Consider the following 21,545-nt stretch of genomic DNA (forward strand, 5'->3'; position numbering starts at 1 on the left):
GCTTCCTCCACGTGAATAGGAGTTCACTTTTTGAATAATAAGAATTATGTTTCATGGGGGGCATCAGGATTTTAGAGATGCTTAGGTGGGGCATGGCCAAAAAAAGGTTGGGAACCACTGATTTAACTTTACTAGTGTTTTGAAGTGCAAGAATATTAAGTAACCCCCTACATTACCTTTACAGATTATCTTGAATGTAGATAGAATGAAAATAATGTAAATTAGAATGCAGGAAAACTGGCATAGAGTTAATATATTTTAAATATTTAATAGGCTTACAATGTAATTTAAAATTATTTATTTAACTAAAATTTGGTTTTTAATTATTTGTGCTGTTCATTGGTCTGACTAGAGAGTGAATGGGTCTAATAGAGTTTGGGAAGTTGACCTTTAACATGGTCTTTGTGTTTTTTCTTATAGGAGAAATTTAATTCAGCTGTGTTATTTTAGTTCATGTTAGTTCTCTTGATTTATGGAAAAGTCAATGTATTAAGTAGATATTTCTGCAGAAGCACAAAATCATACCATGTGAGAATTGGAAGGAACCTTAGAGATTATTCATCCTAATGTTGTAGCTAGTTAGTAGTAAATAAACTGAAAACTTAAGTTACTGTGTTCCAAAGTTTATTATACACTATTAATCTTTATATTTAGTGAGTCAGTAAGAAAATCTCACATATTTTCCATTCTCTTTGAAAGAGAACAAACATTTCTGAGAGCTAGAACTCAACCCCTCAAGGCAAAGTATTTAAAAAACAAAACAATTCATTCAGAACCCTGAGTGAATTTTATCTAAGAAATTTAATTTGATTAAAATGGTTTTTAAAGAGCAATAGTAGAAACAAAACATTTTAAAGGATAGCTGGATCTTGGGAGTCCATTTATTTGATGACAAGTATAACAGGTTTCTGAGAGATATAAAATTTTCTAGTGAAATGCTGAATTTGATTATATTTCATCTTCAGTTTTACAGAACAACAGATGCTAAAAGTTTTAACTCTCCTGGTGTGCAGAAAGCTCCAATTATAATAGTTGATCCATATCTATAATAATAAAAGCGTAATATGCTAATTAGACCAAACATCCTTCTGGATGACCTTCTGGATGAAGCCAAGGCTGCGAGGGAAGCCCGGGACCAGGAGGGAAGCCCGGGTCCCGGGTGCCAGAGGGAAGCCTGTGCCAGCAGCCAGGGGAAGGAAGGCCTACTCGTGCACGAATTTTGTGCATCGGGCCTCTAGTATAATATAATTTGGTTCTATAAGTTTAAGGCTCAGATGTTCATGTTTTAGGAAAACCTTATAATTATTTGTATAGTTGCAAATAATTATATTTTTGAATGATGAGGATTCCTTCTTTGAGTGTAGATTTTTCTTTTGTTTTGGATTATTTTAAATATACAAACACCATAATAGGGTATTTTTCAGTTTTCTCTTTAAGACAAGTTTAGTTCCACTTTTATAAATATATTCAAAAACAATACGGATGTAAAAATTATACTATCTCCCTTGCTGCCCTTTTTGATGCAAATTCTTAGAATTGGATTTATAAAAATAATATGCAATCTTTTTTTTCTGGAGAATTAAGACCTAGTAAAAAGGGAAGACATAAAATGTGTCTGATCAATTTTCTGTTCATAAATGAAATAAAAAGATTTTATTGTTTAATGTATATTGTTATTTTGCCATGCACCTTATTAAGAGGTACCTATTATATTGTAATGTTTTAACTTTTAAATATATGACCCCTCTCATTCATGAAGTAAAGCAGAAAGAGTCTAAGGAACATTGTAAACATTTTTAGTGATACTGCTTTTGCTGATCAAATCTATTGTGCCATATTAAAATTAAAGACAAATAAACAGCCCAGCCAGTGTGGCTCAGTGGTTGAACATCAACCTCTGAACCAGGAGATCACAGTTCTGGTCAGGGCACATGCCCAGGTTGCAGGCTTGATCCCCAGTGTAGGGCATGCAGGAGGTAGCCAATCAATGATTCTCATCATTGATGTTTCTATCTCTCACTTTTCCTCTCTGAAATCAATAAAATAGATAGATAGATAGGTAGATAGATGATAGATAAATAGATAGATAGATAGATTTTTTTTTTAAGTCAAGTAAAGTAGACCTCACAGTCTGGAAAGAAACAAATAATTGTTGTGTTTTTTTAATTAGGTGCTTTTAATTTGTGAATAGAAATCATACTAAATTTTAATTTCTTAATTCATTTTAGTGAATAGCAGGGGTATCTCTGCAGTAGCTGTGTTCATTTTCTAATTAAATTTCTTTGTTTTGTAATAATTTTAATGTTGAAAATAATTTAAAAATACTTTGATTTTGTACTCTTTTTAGGTTTCAATTTTGTTGTAGAAATAGTAGATGATTTGAAGGGGTTTGGTCTGTTTTTATGAAGGCTCCATATATTGTATTTATTTAATTTGTATTTGAGTCTCTAATTCTAAATAAAAAGTTTGTACCTTTGTTTGAGTGATTATCTGTTTATTATAATTAGTAGTAATGGTTGTTATTCATTGTGCTTATAATTAATGGACAATTAAAAATCAGAACAAACTACAGACAGAAGTCTACCAAAGAAAGTTCTGAGTAATGTTGTCGTGTAAGTGAATTTACAATAAAATAGTCCTACCCTTAAGAAAATGGATAATGGATATGAAATGGAAAGAATGCTCATTTACTTTCATTTGGTATAGATTTAATTACTTTCAGGATAGTTACTGAAATGCTCTGGGTAGAGAAGAGCAAATGTGGTCCCTCCACGAGCACAGGTGACACTGTAGAATGCTGTTGAAACAGTATATGCTGAAAGTATTAGGGGTAAGTGAATAAGCTGGGTAAAAGCCCTCTTATTTTACACAGTTAGAACCTGTAGTTTGTTCCTGTTATGGACTGATTGTATTCCCTGCCAAATTCATATGTTGAAGGTCTAACCCCAATGTAACTATTTGGAGAGAAGGGCTTGAGGAGGTAATTAAGGTTAAAAGAGGTCATAAGGGTGGGACCCTAACCCAATATTTCTGGTGTTCCTATAAGAAAAGGAAGAGATACAAGGAGGATACAGTGGGGAAAAAAAAATAACAACCACTCATCTGCAGGCCCATGAAGAGAGTTTTCACCAGAAACCAACCTTGCTGGTACCTTGATCTTGGACTTACAGCTTCCAGAAATATGAGAAAATACATTTCTGTTTTAACCAATCAATTGTGAGGCCACAGCCCGTGTGGCCTTGTTTCAAAGTCCTGGAGAAAGGGCTGACGTGCAAATTAATACACAAGACAAGAAATATAAATTTGGAAATTATGGGGGAAGCCTGCTGTGAACTTAGTTCAAGGGACTAAGCTCCACTGAATATCTGCACCCATCTTCTTTTTATTTACTGGAATACACAATTGCCTTTTAGGAATGCAAACAGGCATATCAAAGGTAATGTTTAGTAAACAGTAAAAGGATTATCAGGTTAGGGGGGGTTGCCTTCTGCCATTGAGTCAGCAGCAGGTAATAACAATCAGACATTCAGCCTTCTGAATATCAAAGCCCTATAGTGTATTCAGACTTCTCGCATTTGTATTAATTACTGTTGATCTTGGCTTCCAGCACTCAATCAGTGGTATTTTGTTACGGCAGCCTGAGCAGACTAATATAGTTGGTTGATCAAATAATTGGTTAGAGTAGGAAATCACACAAAAATGACATACCTAACCTTGAACTTTAACAAAAAATTTAATGAAATATAATTGATATATTGTGAACTGCACTTACTTAAAGTGGACAATTTAGCCTGGCCAGCATGGCTCAGTGGTTGAGTGTCAACCTATGAACCAGGAGGTCACGGTTCTATCCCTGGCCAGGTCACATGCCCAGGTTATGAGCTCAATCCCCAGTGTAGGGCATGCAGGAGGCAGCCAATCAATAATTCTCATCATGGATGTTTCTCCCTCTCCCTTCCTCTCTGAAATCAATAAAAATATTTTTTTAAAATGAAGTGGACAGTTTGATAAAGTCTGACACATATACAATCATCTGCTGCATAATGACATTTTGGTCCATAATGGACCCATGCATATAACAACAGGGGTCCCATCCTATATAATAAAAGGGTAACATGAAAATTGGGCAGAATGACTGGGAACGACCAGTTGCTATGATGCTCACTGACCACCAGGGGGCAGATGATCAACACAGGAGTTGCCCCATGGTGGTCTGTGCTTCCACAGGGGGAGCACTGCTCAGCCAGAAGCTGCCTCATGGCTGGCCAGCACAGCTGTGGTGCAGCACTAAAGATGTCCAACCTACGGCTTAGGCCCGCTTCCCCCTGAGGGCTCCTGGGCTACCAGAGGGATGTCTTACTGCCAGCGTAGGCCCAGTCCCCCAGGGAGCAGGCCTAAGCCATCAGTCAGACATCCCCCAAGGGGTCCTGTGCACTGGGCCTGATGGAGTCTTTCGGGTTTTTTATGTACAATATCATGTCATCTGCAAATAAGGACAGCTTTACTTCATGACCAAGTAGGGTTTATCCCAGGAATGTAAGGATGGTACAATATCCGCAAATCAATAAATGTGATACATCACATAAACAAATTGAGAGATAAAAATCACATAGTCATATCAATTGATGCAGAAAAAGCATTTGACAAAATCCAACACCCTTTCTTGATAAAAACTCTCAACAAGGTGGGAATAGAAGGATCATACCTCAACATAATAAAAGCTATATAAGATAAACCCACAGCTAACATCATACTCAATGGGCAAAAACTAAAACCATTTCCCCTAAGAACAGGAACAAGACAGGAATGCCCACTCTCGCCACTCCTGTTTGACATAGTACTAGAAGTATTAGCCATTGCAATTAGACAAGAAGAAGAAATAAAAGGCATCCAAATTGGAAAAGAAGAAGTAAAGCTGTCCTCCCCTGCAGGCCTGGTTCCCCCCCAACTGCTCTCCCCTACAGGCCTGGGTCCCCCCAACTGCCCTCCCCTGCAGGCCTGGTCACCCCTAACTGCTCTCCCCTGCAGGCCTGGATCCCTCCCAACAACCTTTCCCTGCAGGCCTGGTCACCCCCAACTTCCCTCCTCTGCCAGCTTGGTCACCCCTAACTGCCCTCCCCTGCAGGCTTGATCGCCCCCAACTGCCCTCCTTTGCAGACCTGGTCCCTCCCAACTGCCCTCCCCTGCTGGCCTGATCGCCCACAACTGCCCTCCCTTGCAGACCTGGTTCCTCCCAACTGCCCTCCCTTGCTGGCCATCTCGTGGCCATCTTTTGTCCACATGGGGGCAGGATCTTTGACCACATGGAGGCAGCCATCTTGTGTGTTGGAGTGATGGTCAATCTGCATATTACTCTTTTATTAGATAGGATAGAGGTCTGGTGCATGGGTGGGGGCCAGCTGGTTTGCCCTGAAGGGTGTCCTGGATCAGGGTGGGGGTTCCCTTGTTGCATGAGGCGGCCTGGGCGAGGGGCCTGTGGTGGTTTGCAGGCCGGCCACGCCCCGCAGCGACCCAAGTGGAGGCCCTGGTATCTGGGGTTTATTTATCTTCTACAATTGAAACTTTGTAGCCTGGAGCGGAGCCAAGCCTTCTGCTAGCTCTGTGGTGGCAGCCATTTCTGTTGGGATTTATGTATCTTCTATAATTGAAACTTTGTAGCCTTAAGCGGAGGCCTGGGCTGGCCAGGGTGTGCGGAAAGCTTGGCTTCCTCCATCACCGGGGCAACCCTAGCCTCCTGCTCTTTCCAGCTCTGTGGCTGCCACCATTTCTGTTTGGATTTATGTACCTTCTATCATTGAAACTTTGTAACCTTGAGTGGAGGCCTAGGCCGGCAAGGGCAGGCAGAAAGCTTGGCTTCCTCCATTGCCGGGGAAACCCAAGCCTCTCTCCTGCTCTCTGTGGCTGTAGCCATCTTGGTTGGGTTTATTTGCATATTTGCTCCTGATTAGCTGGTGGGCGTGGCTGGTGGGTATAGCGGAGTGATGGTTAATTTGCATATTACTCTTTTATTAGATAGGATATATAAAACAATCACAAAAATCTGAAAAATGTAGTTTGGTGAAGATTTGATTTGAGTCAAAGATGCATCTCTTAAGTACATTTCTATCATTGCTGCTAAGAGAGAATCCAAACATTCTGTGACTATGGAGAAGCTCCCATTTCTTGGTGTGTTGCAGCAGATCTTATGTTCTTTACACTTGGAGGGATCATCCATGCAGGAGCTGACCGCTGTATACAGCATGTGGAGGAGGAAGAGTCCAGCCTAGGGAGGTATCCACTGGTCCAGATGGAAGCCCAGGTGGGCGGCACAGCTGGCAGCTGGAGAGCCCACGTGGAGATGAGGGAACAGCGCTGCTTAAAGACTTGGGTGCACTCCTGAGGAGGGGACCATCAGGGCTTGGCTCCTGGCATCCTGGGCAGGTTTGGAAAAGCAGCTTGTGAAGTGGATATTTTCACGACCTCTTCCAGGGACCTCAGCATCTTTAGCATTTCCGCCATCTCCTCCTCTTGCCTGGAGCATTTGGATCTCTCATCCTTCAGTTCGTGAGCCAGGGATGTAATCCCCTGCTTCCGCTTCCTGTAGGTCATGATGACCTTTCTGTAAGCGTCAGCAAGGCTGGGTATACTTAATGCCTGTTTCTCACTCCTGCCATCCTCTAAGAATGACTGGATCTCCGTGCACTCCTCTTTAGCTGCGCTCAACTGGTCAATGAGCTGGCATTTCTCCTCAACCTGTGCAGCCAGTGCTTCTGCTGGCTGCACTTCACGTCTTACATAAAGTCTACTCCGAACAGACAGAACAAGTCTAACTATAAATACGAGATCCGCCAAGAAGTGATGACAGGTGAAAAGGCTAATATCTCCCACTGGAGGACATGGACCGGGAAGCGCGGACTCAAGCCATGGGGCAGCAGCTGCACTGCCTCCTCGCCCAGCTTCCCAAGGATGGGCCCAAAGCCCGGCTCTACAGAGGACCACAGTGCCTCCATGGACCATTCACACAGGGACTGTCCGGTCACCATGGAGCCCTCGGCGATAACAGACCCCATGACACACCTTCCACCTGGAACGAGCCAGCAATGACAACCCTGATTGGTCATCAGTGACATGGTTGAGAAGGGGGAAAGATTTTTAAATAAAACGTGCTTATCTCCATGACTACTGAATGATTCTCCATCTCTGCCTGTATGTTTTTGCATCAATATACATTAATATGTAGTAAAAAGAGAAATCTTAAGTGTACAAGTTGATCAATTTTTAAAATCACCTCCCTTCGGTATGTGACAGACATACCTCAAAGATCATATGGGTTCAGTTCTAGGCTGCCTCAGTAAAGCCAGTACCATGATCAAATTTCAGTGACTTTATATAGTAAAAGTTTATTTTTCACTTATTGGGCCCCGTGGATTTAACCCAAATGATGATTTGAGGTCCAGATTCCTTTCATGCCACCTCAACAGGTGGCTTGGTTCCCTATCTCAAGAGGTTTGCCGCTTGGGATGTTCTACTCAATAAGGAGATGTGGCCGCCATAGTCTTACTTACTTGCGAAGAAAAAGAGAGACAGGGGATTCCCATCCAAAGCCTCTGTCTCTGGCAAGGGAGGCTTAGCCATTGCTTATATAAACTATTTGGTTAATTATATGTTGATTTCTTTTATTTATTTGTTTATTTATTTAGCAGTTTGCTACACTTATCTGGTTGGGTTCCCAACGAGCACATGTTATTTACAGCTCTGTCAACAAAATACTTTGATACATTTTAACTTGTAGCAAGAATAGCATTAAGTAAGATCATCCCAGATAGTGAGACCCTTGTTCTACCCAATAGCTTTAAGATTCCCTTGGCATCATCCTGCTAACAGATAGAGAGGAGAGATATTAAGGAGAACCATACAAGATGTTTAAGGTATCAGTACTGGAAATGGCACACATCTGTCTCCACAATGCCAGTTCCATTGCTCTGAACTTAGTCACAAGGCCCTACCTAACTGCAGAGGAGGCAGAAAAATATAGTTGAACTGTGTACCCAGGATGACAATAAAATAAATTTGGTAATCATGTTGAATCTTCTCTAGCACAGCCCATTAACTTGTGCAGCCCACCCTCTGGACTGTTACCCTACTCAGAGAATCCTTCAGGTGAAAATTCTAGGAGCACATGTTGGCAAGAATACAGCACATTCTTCCTTCTAGCCACAGATGATCAGACTACATACACAGAGATTCCTACTGTTAAAGTCCCAAGACCCACATTGAGTCTACAATGGTCCTCTGATAATCCTCCTATCTAATAAAAGAGTAATATGCAAATTGACCATCACTTTGAAAAGATGGCAGTGCCCACAGCCATAAGGAGGGAATATGCAAATTGATGTGACAAAGATGGTAGCAGCCGGAGCAGAGTGGGCGGGGGTTGGCGGGAGCTTGGCTTCCTTGGTCGCAGGGACAGCCACCTTGGCAGGCCAGATTGACGTCCTCCTGGCCGCGCCATGGGGGTTTGCGGATCTGCGCAGCCGCAGGCCTCCCCCCATGGCATGCAAACATCCCCTAGTGTGCTGTCACCCACGCGTGCCTGCGACAGTCCCAGACCATGGCACGTGCAAGTTCCCCCCCACCCCTCCGGCACATTTCCATCAACCCCAGCATGCCTACGTCCCCCACAGGATGTGTTTGGGTGTTCTGGGTGCTGAGGGTGGGCATCTGTGAGATGACAGTGAGAGGGCGGAGTGGTGATGCCCTGTTCCCGTGGAAGCCAGTGCAGCGACGAGATCACCTCCGTGGGGCTAATGCAGGTGCTGAGGCGGAAGCAGGTGTGGACATACACACCTGGTGGGTGCGGGCGGCCCTTCCTGAGGTGCCTTCGGTCAGCGTTCCAGATCGGGAACCCAGAGGAGACAAGGAGTTCTGTCCTCTCAGTGAAACAGTGGGATAGTTGGGGTGACTGCAGAGGAGGAATGTGCACTTTGGGTGCCGGCACCCAGGAGTGAAGGCTGCCCTGACTGAGCCTCGCTCGCTTGGGGCCTAGTACACTCTTGCCAGGCAGTGGGTGACAGGACGTGCTTTTCCGAGTTAATGAGAGAAAACATTGATTCTCCCGCTGCCCACAAAGGTGGAAAGTGAATTGGGGAGACATGCGGGGAGTGAGCAAGGTTCCCTGTCTGGGGATTCAAAATCCGCCATTGGTTCCTTTCACTGCTGACTAGAGATATACAGGGTGTCCCTCCAAAATGTATACACACTTTGAGTACCTACTAATTCCAATGGGTTTAAGCATGAACAGAAAGAAACAACAATGGAGCTGTCATCTGTTAAAAGTGCGGGCACAAACCGGCAGTCGGACATCCCCCAAGGGGTCCCGGATTGGAGAGGGTGTAGGCCGGACTGAGGGGTCCCCCTACCCCCCGTGCACGTGCACTGGGCCTCTAGTAGTTCTATAAAGTCTTGTTTGTTGAAATTTTTTAGATGCTTATTTGGTTGTGTATCTTTACAGGGAATATACACAATTTGAAGTAATTTAAATGAATCTCCTTTCTTGTTAGAATTCCTAATTCCTATTTTACATCAGTCCTCATCTTTTCCTCTGGACACTTCAACTGTAATTATCATGAGCCCTTTAAATCACACACATCAAAACTGACCTCATCTTTTCTCACTTAACCTAACTTCTTTATAACTTTTAATATTTTTCAGTGACAAAATCATCAGCTCCTTGGACCAGAGGTTAATTGACTTTGACTTTTCTTCTTCTTTGGATATATATATAATTTCTGTGGAAAACATCACCTACCTAGACGTCTTGCAAATTCATTTTTTTAAAAATATATTTTTATTGATTTTAGAGAGGAAAGGAGAGGAAGAGAGAGAGATAGAAACATCAATGCTGAGAGAATCATCGATTGGCTGCCTCCTGCACGCCCCCCACTGGGCCCGAAACCTGGGCATATGCCCTGGACTGGAATCGAACCTGGGACCTTTAAGTCCGCAGGCCGACACTCTATCGCCTGAGCCAAACCAGCTAGGGCTTGCAAATCCATTTTACACGACCCTAGATCTGACTCTAATAACGTCACTCTCAATTAAAAATGTGTTAATTTACTATCCAGTGCTCACCTAAAGATACCCATAATAGTTTAGAATTAAGAATTCATCACAAAAAATTTTGACATATCATTACTATTTTCTTCTTTTCTCCTAAATTGATTCTATATTCCCTATAAATTGGTATAGGCTTTTGTTCATAGGCATCCTCTTTTAAGTATGAATTATGTATTACCTACTAAAAGGTGTTCTTTTGTTTAACGCTAGCCCAATTTAATATCTTGATCCTTTGAAATATTTTAATTTATTTTTGCTTTTCCAAAAATATTTGCGTATATTTTTATGTTCAGAGGTATTTGTGTACATATATAATTTTACTTTCATTTTGCAGTAAAAATCCTTTATTTGACTAGTGCATTAAAAACAAAGCAGTTGCAAAAAGTATCAGTTGTTACTTTAAATATGTTGAATGAATGACTGTAATTACTCTGCTGATGAAACAAATTATTTTAGAAAGAAAAATATTATATAATTTTCAATAAATGTTTGCTTGGAACACAGAATTATCAACTAGATTAATTTCCCCTCAGAATGACATAATTTCTTTCTTCTTGACATATACACATATACCCTCTTAACATCTATCATTTATCTCCCACTCCTCTAATTATCTCAATCTTTAAACTTTTTCTTTACAATGAAAATTAAGCTAAAATAACCTTAATTGTAATTTATATATTATAGAAATAATACAGTGTATTATGTCAAATATAAAAATTAAATAAAAAGGGAAATGAGGCATAGTAAGACTCCAGGATCCTCAATACCTACATCACTTGAAAGTAGGTAACTTTTCAAAAACTCCACCAAAATCACTTTTTCTAGTTATGCTCTCTTTCTTTATACTAGAGGCCCAATGCATGAAATTTGTGCACTGGGGGGGGGGGGGGGGTTGTCCCTCAGCCCGGCCTGCGCCCTCTCGCAGTCCAGGAGCCCTTGGGGAATGGCCGTCAGTAGGACATCCTTAGTGCTGCTGTGAGGTTGGAGAAGCTCCTGCCACCACTGCTGCACTCCCCGGCACTCCCCCTGTGGTAGTGCACTGACCACCACCAGGGGGCAGCTCCTGCGTTGAGTAGGATTAGGCCTAAACCAGATCTCTGACATCCCCCGAGGGATCCAGGATTGTGAGAGGGCAGCCTAGGGACCCCACCGGTGCACAGCCTACCACTGGTGCATGGCCTCGGGACCCCACTGGGGCTGGGGAGGGATGTAGGAGGTGGGCCAGCTGGGGAGGGACCGTGGGAGAGCTCTAGGGCGTGTCTGGCCTGTCTCACTCAGTCCCGATTGGCCAGACCCCAGCAGTTCCATTTTTAATTTTTTAAGAAACTCCATACTGTTTTCCACAGTGGCTGTACCAGTCTGCACTCCTACCTGCAGTGCACTAGGGTTCCCTTTTCTCCACATCCTCACCAAAACTTGTTTGTTGATTTATTGATTGTAGCCATTCTGGCAGGTGTAAGGTGATACCTAATTATTTTAATTTGCATTAAATTATTAGTGATGTTGAGCATTTTTCATATGTCTAATAGCCATCTGCATGTCCTCTTTGGAGAAGTATCTATTAAGGTCCCTTGCCCATTTTTAAAAAAAATATATTTTCATTGATTTCAGAGATGAAGGGAGAGGGAGAGAGATAGAAAAATCAACGATGAGGGAGAATAGTTGATTGGCTGCCTCCTGTACGCCCCCTACTGGGGATTGAGCCCGCAACCTGGGCATGTGCTCTCGACCGGAATCCAGCAAGGGACACTTCAGTCCGTAGATTGATGCTCTATCCACTGAGCCAAACCATCAAGGGCTCCCTTGTCCATTTTTTAATTTGATTGTCTTCCTCTTGTTGAGTTGTAAGAGTTCTTTATATATTTTGGAGATTAACCCCTTATCAGATATATCATTGGCAAATATGTTCTCCCATATGGTATGTTCCCTTTGTATGTTGAGAATGGTTTCTTTTGCAGAAGCTTTTTATTTTGATGTAGTTCCCTTTGTTTATTTTTTCCTTTGTGTCTCTTGCCCAGTGAAAAATTCTGCCTGGTGAGATGTCTGAGATTTTGCTGCCTACATTTTCTCTTGGGATTTTTATGGTTTTGTGACTTACATTGAAGACTTCTATCCATTTTGTGTTTATGCTTGTGTATGGTGTACATGGGTGGTCTAGTTTTGTTTGTTTGTTTGTTTGTTTGTTTTGAATGTGCCTGTCCAATTTCTCAGCACCATTTATTGAAGAGACTGTCTTGACTCCATTGTATGCTCTTGCCTCCTTTGTCAAATATTAATTGACCATAATAACGTGGGTTGATTTCTGGGGTCTCTGTTCTGTTCCATTGATCCATATTCTTGTTCTTGTACCAATACCAGTCTTTGTAGTCTAGTTTGATATCTAATATTGTGATACCTCCAACTTTGTTCTTCTTTCTCAAGATTGCTGCAGCTAGTCAGGATCTTTTTGGGTTCCATATACATTTTTGGAATATCTGTTCTACTTATGTGAAGTATACTGATGGTATTTTAATAGGAATTGCATTGAATCTGTAGGTTGCTTTGGGTAGTATGGACATTTTAATGACATTAATTCTCCCTATCCATGAACACTATATATGCTTCCACTTGTCTGTATCTTCCTCTATTTCTTTTTCTAATGTACTATAGCTTTCTGAATACAGATCTTTTACCACCTTGGTTAAGTTTACTCTAGGTATCTTATTTTTTGTTGTTGTTGTTGCAGTGTTATATTGGATTGATTTCTAAATTTCTCTTTCTGAGAGTTTATTAATGGTGTATAAAATTTCCATCAATTTGTTAATTTTGTATGCTATTTCTTTTCCAAATTCATTTATTAAATCTAGTAGTTTTTGGTGTAGTCTTTAGGGTTTTCTATGTACAATATTATGTCATCTACAAAAAATGACAGTTTAACTTCTTTCTTTCCAGTTTGGATGCCTTTTATGTTTTCTTCTTGTCTGAGAGCTGTGGATAGGACTTCCAGTACTGTGTTGAATAAGAGTGGTGAAAGTGCGCATCCCTATCTTGTCCCTGTTCTCAAGAGAAATGCTTTTAGTTTTTGACCATTGACTATGATGTTGACTGTAGGTTTGTCATATATGGCTTTTATTAAGTTGATGTATGTTCTCTCTAGTCCCACTTTGCTGAGAGTTTTAATAAAAAATGGGTGCTGGATTTTGTCAAATGCTTTTTCTGCATCTATTGATATGATCATGTGAGTTTTATCCTTCATTTTGTTTATCTGACATAGCAAATTTATTGATTTGCATTTATTGTACCAGCCTTGCATCCATGGAATAAATCCCACTTGCTCATGCATTGTTGGATCTGATATTTTGCTGAGGATTTTAGCATCTATGTTAATCAGAGATATTGGCCTAGAATTTCCTTTATTTGTAGTGTCTTTATCTGGTTTGGGGATTAGGGTAATGCTTATCTTGTAAAAAGAGCTTGAATTTTTTGAAATAGTTTGAAGAGAATAGGTGTTAATTCTGCTTTGAATGTTTGGTAAAACTTGCCTGATGACTTCACAGGCGCCTCTCGGCTTCCAAACACTGTTGTTTGCTAAGAGTTTTTTGATTACTGCTTCAATTTCATTAGTTGTTATCAGCCAATTCAAGTTTTCTGGCTGAATGTTCATCAATCTTGTTTTTATTTTCAAAGAAGAAGCTCTTGGTTTCATTGATCCTTTGTATTGTTTTTTTAGTCTCTATGTCATTTATTTCTGCTCTGATCTTTATTTCTTTCCTTCTCCTTCCTCTGGGCCACTCACTCTCTAATGCTTTCAGTTGTGGTGTTAGTTTATTAGAGCTTTTTCTTGTGTCTTGAGGTAGGCCTGTAATGCTATGAACTTTTCTCTCAGGACTACTTTTGCTGTATCTCATATATTTTGTGTGTTCATTTTCATTTTTATTTCTTTCTTGATCTCATTGGTGATCCATTCACTGTTTAATAACATGCCATTTAGCCTCTATGTGTTTGAATGTTTTTGAGTTTATTTTTTACAGTGGTTGATTTCTGGTTTGATGCCATTGTGATCCAAGAAGATGTTTGATATAATTTCAATCTTCTTGAACTTGCAGAAACTTGTTTTATGTCCTACCATGTGGTCTATCTTTGAGAATGTTCCATGTTCACTTAAGAACAGTATCTAATGTGACAACAGTCACTTATTTTGAATAATGCTTCTTTGATGGTTCTTGGGGGCCCAAATTTCAGTTTCTTGTTCAAAAGGAAGAAACAAAGGAACCAGATCAGGAACTGAATGAACTCAGTTCTACAAGCATTTGCCACCAGAGAGGTAGCCAGATTTGCTGGTGAACAGCCCCCAGGTTAGCTGCTTCAGAAACAGGTTTAATTTGCTTTTGCTTATCTAATCTTAGGAACCATGCTTTGCTTTACTTAAAGAAATAAAGTTTTGTAACATTACCATCTAAACTATTTTTTCAGACAAGTCAGAAATGACCAGTTTCTTTGATTTTATATCATAGCATACATATATTTATGTATGTTCTCATTTTTTTAATCTCTTAATTAGGTTATCATATATGCAACATTTAGAAATTTGTTATGCTGTGTCATAACCTGAGATAGGGAATTGAAGAGGAAGAGATTTGGGACACCGTGTTGGGCACTTTTCATTTGTCATCTCATTTATTTCTAAGTACAGATAGTGTAGCCCCTAATTAGTAAATCGTATTTCTTTGACACACGGAACTAAAAAACATTCCGCCGCAAGTAGTGCGTCTCCGGTTTGATCACTTCGCAGACAAGAGAAGACTTGAAACGGATGTTCCCGGGGAAACCCTGACTGTCCGGGGCAGAGAGGAGCTGGGCCCCCAAAAGGCCCAGAGTTCAGGCCTCCGGGCAATAGCCGCGGGACAGGCCAGCGCGCGCAGAGCCCGAAGATAACAACTTCGGGGCCTGGGCTCCCGGCTCCGCCCCCCTCCACCCCGCCCGCGCTTGGCGCCGCCGGCGGTGGCCAGTCGATGTCCTCGGCCCGCCCCTCCCGAAGCGCGACCAATCGTAGCCTGCGGTTGGGGTGAGACGTAGCGTGTTCATGAAGCAGGGCCCAGCGGTCCGCATCGCGGCGCCTGAGCTCTGAGCGCACGGCTGCAGGCGAGCGTGCAGGTGAGTGCGGGCCTGCGGGTTGTGTGCGGGCACCCGGCCTGCCTCTGCCGTCCATTGCCGGCTCCTCGCGCGCGCCTCTCGGCTTCCAAGGTCCTTCCTCCGCACGCACCGCCTCTGAGTCCCGGTCCCCGGCCTAGAGCCGAGGTTGTGCAGCCGCAGGAGGCAGGGCTGGGGGCGTGGGCGCCTGGGAGGAGAGGATCCGGCCCACGGCGGGGGCAGGGGTGGAGCCCCCGGCCGCCGCAGCCTGGGACCGGAGTAGTTCGAGCTGTGGCCTGTCCTGGCTGGGAGAGCATCTCCATCCTCCCTTTTCCCGACTCGCTGCAACGCGGGCGCGTGCAGTGCAGCCGCAGCGCCGCGGAGCCGGACCTGGGGACCGGCGCTAGGCACCCCTGCCCCCGCCCCTGCAGCTCCATCTCTGGTCTCATCGCTGCTCTGGGCCGCCGCGCGGGAGACTGTTCTGGCCTTGCTGACATCTGATTCAGGTCGTAGTGGGTAAAACGAGGTTGACTTGATGTGGAGACCGTGTGGCCTGTTGCCCATCTCTGCTCGATCAAAGGCCAGTAGGGTGGGAAGAGGGATTCTCAGACAGGGTTGTTGTTGTTGTTTTAATTGTGTGTACTTGCCTGTTTGTAAACTTTTTATTGCTTTTCATTATTTACTCTAAAGAAAGACTGCTGTCACATTTCCTCAAGATTAAGAGTCACACTGCTCTGATGAGCCACCCCTGTCCACACTGTAGTTAATTATCATCTGGAACATTAGGGTGTGCTTGAAGCTGGCAGGATTCCCTGACCCCGATAAATGATCTGATTCCACAGCGGAGGTGGTAGCACACTATTTTTCCATAGTGTCGGGTTCTGCTTCTCTTTGATTGTTGAGTATCTTCTCTCCATGTCTTGTTATCTTCACAGTCTCTCTGGGTCTGATAAAGTGCTGTTATTTGTTACTGAGAATGGAAACAAAGGGGTAGATCTGTAAAGTGGGCTTGGCTGTCTGTCCCCTGTGCCTCAGAATTGGGGTGTCCTGAGGATACAATGTAAGTTTCAATTCTAACATTTCAGAAAGGTCATCCCTGACCAAGCCTTGCAGATAACACTCCCTGGCCATCCCGTACTAGTGGTTCTGCTACCCGGCTGCCCATTATAATAATCTCCAGACCTTTATTAAAAGCTATTTCTTGGACCCTACTCCCACAGATTGTGTCTTGCTGTGACCTTTGCCCTGAGGTTCAGGATCTGAAGGAGGGGCCGACGCATAAATGAAAATGCTATACAAGAAATATGAATTTAGAAGGCTTTGGGGGCCAGGCGGAGCCTCTTTCTTGAAGAGACACCAACTTCTGGGTCCCCTATGCTTTTTATTCACTTGAATACACATTTTCCCTTTAGCAGTGCATGCAGGCAGATCAAAGGTAAAGTTTGGTATTCACTGTAAAGATTATCAGGTTGAAATTGCCTGGAGCCCTTTGCAATCACAGCAGGATTCAGCCCTGCTGAATATCAAAGTCCATTGGCCTTCCAATTTTTTTAAAAATATATTTTATTTTATTTTATTATTTTATTTTATTTTATTTTATTTTATTTTATTTTATTTTATTTTATTTTATTTTATTTTATTTTATTGATATTTCACAGAGAGGAAGGGAGAGGGATAGAGAGCTAGAAACATCGATGAGAGAGAAACATCGATCAGCTGCCTCCTGCACACCTCCCACTGGGGATGTGTTCGCAACCAAGGTACATGCCCTTGACCGGAATCGAACCCGGGACCCTTCAGTCCGCAGGCTGACGCTCTATCCACTGAGCCAAACCGGTTTCGGCCTTCCAATTTTATTTTTATTGATTAAGGTATTACATATGTGTCCTTATCCCCCCATTGCCCTCCTCCCATTCATGCTCTCACTCCCCTGGTGTCTGTGTCCATTGGTTATGCCTATATGCATGCATACAAGTCCTTTGGTTGATCTCTCCCCCTTACCCCCACCCTCCCCTACCTTCCCTTTGAGGTTTGAGCATCTGATCGATGCTTCTCTGTCTCTGGATCTGTTTTTGTTCATCAGTTTATGTTGTTCATTATGTTCCACAAATGAATGAGATCTTGTGATATTTATCTTTCTCAAACTAGAAACACCAATCAGAAAGGCCTTCCAATTAACTGTTGTTTGCTTTAGCCTCTGGCAGTGTCTGATACATTTGGTCCTGCATCCTCGAGGCGTTGGTATTTTTAAAAGCTTCCAAGATGATATTAATGTGCATTCAAGGTTGAAGACCATCATCTATCAACATGTCCTGTTTTTTCTTAAATCAGTTACTACTCTGTGACTTATTTAACTGATTTGTTTACTTCTCTACTCCCCCACTCCCCACCAATGAAAGCCTGTGAGGTGGGGGTGTGTGAAGGAGAAATTGGATCTGGTAAAACAAGTCCTGCAGACTTCTGTACCTGTTTCATCTTTGTCCCAGGATTGACCTTATTTGGTTGACCCATTATTGTCATGGTCTTGGATGTATTTCTGTTTCTTTAGACCCTGACCTGTTAAGTTTCAAGGTCTAACTCAGTACCTTATGAAAAATACAACTGCTCTTTGAAAAGTTGAGATATAAACATTTTAAGTTTTGGTTTATTCCATGTAAATCTGTGTTTTTTGTCTTTTATATAGGGGTCCATGTATTCCAAATTAAAATTGCAATTGCAGACACTTGCTCTGACAAGTACAATTAGTTACAGGTCATAGTATTTAGGATGGGAACTGTTCCAGAAACTGGATATATGGTTGATATTCTTTGTGGAATGGTTATCTAAGAACATTAGCTTCCTTGAGGATGAGGTTGCTGCCTAGTTTTCTGTCTAGTACTGAACTCAAGTATTTCATTGTCAAGTTATTGTCAATTGTAATTCCAAGTGACATAAGCATCACTTTATAATTACTTATGAGATAACTAGCCGCCCGGTGCACGAATTCGTGCATATTGAAAGGAAATTAATTAGAAGAAATATTTTAATATTGCTATTTGCCCTTTCTCTGTAATAGAAGTGTCAACCAAATTCACGATCAACAATGACAGGTCGAAACACATGTGTGCGATTGGCACCAGTGAGAACTTTATATGTATCATGCATGCACGAGTCAACTTAGCCTTTTATAGATATAGAAAAAACTTGCGTAATTAGACCTGCTTTCTGATTTAGCTAAACTTTTTCCAGCCCATTTGAAGCACCCCAACTTCTCTTTCAGGTAATTGTCAGCAACACAACAGTAATTATCAACAGGAAGCAGATTATTATTGTAGATCACGCAGGAAGAACAAAGGGTAAAATATTTAACTGAATCAGTGTTTGACGATAGTCTGTGCAGTGGGGAAACCTGAAGTCATTTTTAAGGTCCACTATTTCTTACTTCTTTTCAGTCAGGTCAAGTTTCTAAGCTTTCTAAATCTCTGTCTTCTGGCTAATGAAAAGAAAATAGGATTCCATTGAGTCTTCTATCTACCTACTCCAGGATTTCTGTGAGGATCAAATGAGATGAGGCATGGGAAAACGCTTCACAGACATTTGGTTATAAAGCAAGTTGTGTTCCTAGGCTGAAGAAACTGCAAGGAGGCTAGTGGTTGCTAGGGAGAGGAAGCCGGGCATTGCTACGGGACGTCATTATCCGGACGGACACTTAGCAAATTAGCCTTTTATATATATAAACTAAAGGCCCAGTGCACGAAATTTGTGCACGGGTAGGGTCCCAAGGCCTAGCTGGCGATCAGGGCCAATTGGGGACTTCCGGCTGCCTTCTGGGGCCTTCCTTCCCCAGCTGCTGGCCGGGGCCTCCACTGGCTGCCAGCTGCTGGCCGGGGCCCCCCTTCCCTGGCTGCCGGCTGCCAGCCGGGGCTTCCCTTCATTCCACACCACCCCCTGGTCGTCAGCACACGTCATGGGGAGCGATAGAACTCCCGGTCTCCTGGTTGAACTCCTGCGGGGACACTTTGCATATTAGTCTTTTATATATATAACTAGAGGCCCAGTGCACGAAATTTGTGCACGGGGGGGGGGGTGTCCCTCAGCCCAGCCTGCACCCTCTCCAATCTGGGACCCCTACCTGCCTTCCTGATTGCCCCTAACGGCTTCTGCCTGCCAGCCTGATCACCCCCTAACCACTCCCCTGCCAGACTGATTGATGTCTAACTGTTCCCCTGTCAGCCTGTTTGCCCCCAACTTCCCTCCTCTGCTGGCCTCGTCACCCCTAACTGCCCTCCCCTGCAGGCCTGGTTCCCCCCAGCTGCTCTCCCCTGCTGGCCATCTTGTGGTGGCCATCTTGTGTCCACATGGGGGCAGCCATCTTGTGTGTTGGAGTGATGGTCAGTTTGCATATTACTCTTTTATTAGATAGGATAGAGGCCTGGTGCACAGGTGGGGGCCAGCTGGTTTGCCCTGAAGGGTGTCCCAGATCAGGGTGGGGGTTCCCTTGGGGTGTGGGGCAGCCTGGGCAAGGGGCCTGTGGTGGTTTGCAGGCCAGCCACGCCCCTGGGCGACCCAAGCGGAGGCCCTGGTATCTGGGATTTATTTATCTTCTACAATTGAAACTTTGTAGCCTGGAGCGGAGCCAAGCCTTCTGCTTGCTCGGTGGCGGCAGCCATTTCTGTTGGGATTTATTTATCTTCTATAATTGAAACTTTGTAGCCTGGAATGGAGGCCTGGACTGGCCAGGGCAGGCAGAAAGCTTGGCTTCTTCCATCACCGGGGGCAACCCTAGCCTCCCTCCTGCTCTCTCTGTGGCTGTAGCCATCTTGGTTGGGGTTAATTTGCATACTCACTCCTGATTGGCTAGTGGGCATGACTAGTGGGTGTAGCAGAGTGATGGTTAATTTGCATATAACTTTTATGAGATAGGACTAGAGGCCGGGTGCACGAAATTCATCCAGCCTGCACCCTCTCCAATCTGGGACCCCTCGGAGGATGTCTGGCTGCCGGTCGGACATCCCTCTCACAATCTGGGACTGCTGGCTCCCAACCGCTCACCTGCCTGCCTGCTTGATTGCCCCTAACCATTCTGCCTGCAGCCTGATCACCCCCTAACCACTCCCCTTCCAGCCTGATTGATGCCTAACGGCTCCCCTGCTGGCCCAGTCGCTCCCAACTGCCCTCTACTGCCGGCCTGGTCGCCCATAACTGCCCTCCCCTGCAGGCCTGGTCCCCCCCAACTTCCCTCCCTCCCTGCAGGCCCGGTCAGCCCTAACTGCTCTCCCCTGCTGGCTTGATTGCCCACAACTGCCCTCCCCTACCGGCCATCTTGTGGGGCCATTTTGTGACCACATGGGGGCAGCCATCTTGTGCAAGGGTGTGACGGTCAATTTGCATATTATCTTTTTATTATATAGGATTAGGAAGTCAGGTACTAATGGCAGTTTAGGGTTGTCTCCATAGGCCATAAAGAAGTGAGATTGCCTGGTAAGTAGTCTTTATCAAAATTTGGCAAAGCAGACCAAGTAAACTTTCTGTTCGTCTTTAGAACAAAGATAAATATGAAACATGAGTAAGTTTGGACTGACACTTCAGAAAGATTTGAGAGCAGGACTGGTCAAGTTTAGATTCCTTATGGAGTGATCATAATTTTTAGATCTGTCTAGATGCCTCTTGTTTTCTGTAGTGGTAGGGTGAATCCTTTAACTACATGATTATTCTACACTTAAAAAAAAAGTCATTATTGTTGAGAGTATCACAGATGTACCTCTTTTTTCTCCCCATTGTCCCTCTTCACCTGGCCCAACCCCACCCCAGGTCTTCACCACTCTATCATTTGTGTCCATAGGTAATGCATATATGCTTATAAATTCTTTTGTTATCTCTTCCCTACCCCCTTTGAGATTCGTCAGTGTGTTCCAGGTTTCCATGCCTCTGGTTCTATTTTATTCATCAGTTTATTTTTGTTCATTAGATTCCTTGTTCATTTCTTTTGATTTTTAGATTCAGTTGTTGGTAACTATGTTTTTATTGCCATTTTATTGTTAATATTTTTTATCTTCAAGAATACCCTTCAACATTTTATGTAATACTGGTTTGGTGGTGGTGAACTCCTTTAGCTTTTTCTTATCTGTGAAGTTCTTTATCTGACCTTCAATTCTAAATGATAGCTTTGCTGGGTAGAGTGATCTTGGTTGTAGGTCCATGCTGTTCATCACTTTAAATATTTCTTGCCACTCCCTCTGGCCTGCATAGTTTCTGTTGAGAAATTAGCTGACCATCATATGGGCATTCCCTTGTAGGTAACTAACTACTTTTCTCTTGCTGCTTTTAATATTCTCTCTTTGTCTTTAACCTTTGGCATT

General features: G+C 43.1%; 1 protein-coding gene across 5 annotated transcripts in view; it reads left to right on the plus strand.

Annotated features, from left to right (window-relative positions):
* The first annotated feature begins 14,898 nt into the window (after positions 1 to 14,898).
* NXPE3 (neurexophilin and PC-esterase domain family member 3) overlaps positions 14,899 to 21,545 on the plus strand; it is a 66,619-nt gene continuing 59,972 nt past the window's right edge. Inside the window, exon 1 of one of the 5 annotated variants that reach the window (XM_080654595.1) lies at positions 14,899 to 15,231. The gene's annotated coding sequence lies outside the window, so the exon portion shown is untranslated. Of the gene's footprint in view, positions 15,232 to 15,366; positions 15,714 to 21,545 lie in introns of those variants that run through there. The other 4 variants (XM_080654597.1, XM_080654596.1, XM_080654598.1 and 1 more) reach the window with 4 other exon arrangements.

Source organism: Plecotus auritus (genome assembly GCF_963455305.1).
Source record: "Plecotus auritus genome assembly, chromosome: 2".
In the NCBI taxonomy this organism is placed as follows: Eukaryota; Metazoa; Chordata; class Mammalia; order Chiroptera; family Vespertilionidae; genus Plecotus; species Plecotus auritus.